At 40.0% G+C, this 1153-nt stretch overlaps 1 protein-coding gene across 1 annotated transcript in view; it reads left to right on the forward strand.

Moving 5' to 3' along the window:
• cdk19 (cyclin-dependent kinase 19) overlaps nucleotides 1-1153 on the forward strand; it is a gene marked incomplete at its 3' end in the record, with an annotated part of 9049 nt that overhangs the window by 4718 nt on the left and 3178 nt on the right.

The raw sequence follows: 1153 nt of genomic DNA on the forward strand, positions 1-1153 counted from the left end.
CAACTTTACATATTTAACTTCATATATTTAACTTTACATATTTAACTTTACATATTTAACTTTATATATTTAATCTAAAAAAGTTAAATCTGGTCCTCTGGACATTCAAAAAAACAAAACAAAGCAAAACAAAAAAATATAGAAACGTTTCGTCTCTCATCCGAGAGACTTCCTCAGTCTGAGGTGCTGTATTCAGCTCAGTCTCTTAAATAGCACCTTCTCAGAGTGGATCAACTAGTTTGCTGCTGACAACCAAAACCAGCTGCTCACATGCTCAAGAAGGACCATCAGCCTAACAATGGATCATTAGCACCTGATGGCTGTTTACTATTCACAGGGGGTTGAGTGATAGTAGCAATAACAGCAGTGTAACAATTGTCCCCCCTTACAATGATGTTATTGCTAGTATCACTCAACCCCTTAACCACTCAACTGGATCTTTGGGATGAACTCATCCCAAAGATCCAGTCCCCCGGCACAAACAGAATAATGTTGTGTATGTTGTTCAGTGTCAGGAGGGTGATCAGTCTTACATCGGGAAAACTAAACAGCCACTGGCCAAAAGGATGGACCAGCACAGAAGATCAACATCATCAGGCCAGGACTCTGCGGTCTACACTCATCTCCAGGCCAGCGGTCACTCTTTCAGGGATGAAGATGTTCACATCCTGGACAGAGAGGAACGATGGTTTGAGAGAGGAGTAAAGGAGGCCATCTTTGTGAAAAGAAATCGTCCATCATTAAACAGGGGTGGAGCCTCCAGGTTCAACTGTCCCCCTCTTACAATGCTGTGATTGCTAGTATCACTCAGCCCTCTGTGAACAGTAAACAGCCATCAGGTGCTAATGATCCATTGTTAGGCTGATGGTCCTTCTTGAGCATGTGATCAGCTGGTTTTGGTTGTCAGCAGCAAAACTGGTTGATCCACTCTGAGAAGGTGCTATTTAAGAGACTGAGCTGAATACAGCACCTCAGACTGAGGAAGTCTTTCGGATGAGAGACGAAACGTTTCTATATTTTTTTGTTTTGCTTTGTTTTGTTTTTTTGAATGTCCAGAGGACCAGATTTAACTTTTTTAGATTAAATATATAAAGTTAAATATGTAAAGTTAAATATGTAAAGTTAAATATATGAAGTTAAATATGTAAAGTTG

This window comes from Nematolebias whitei, chromosome 12 (genome assembly GCF_014905685.2).
Source record: "Nematolebias whitei isolate Nwh7 chromosome 12, NemWhi1, whole genome shotgun sequence".
Taxonomy (NCBI): domain Eukaryota; kingdom Metazoa; phylum Chordata; class Actinopteri; order Cyprinodontiformes; family Rivulidae; genus Nematolebias; species Nematolebias whitei.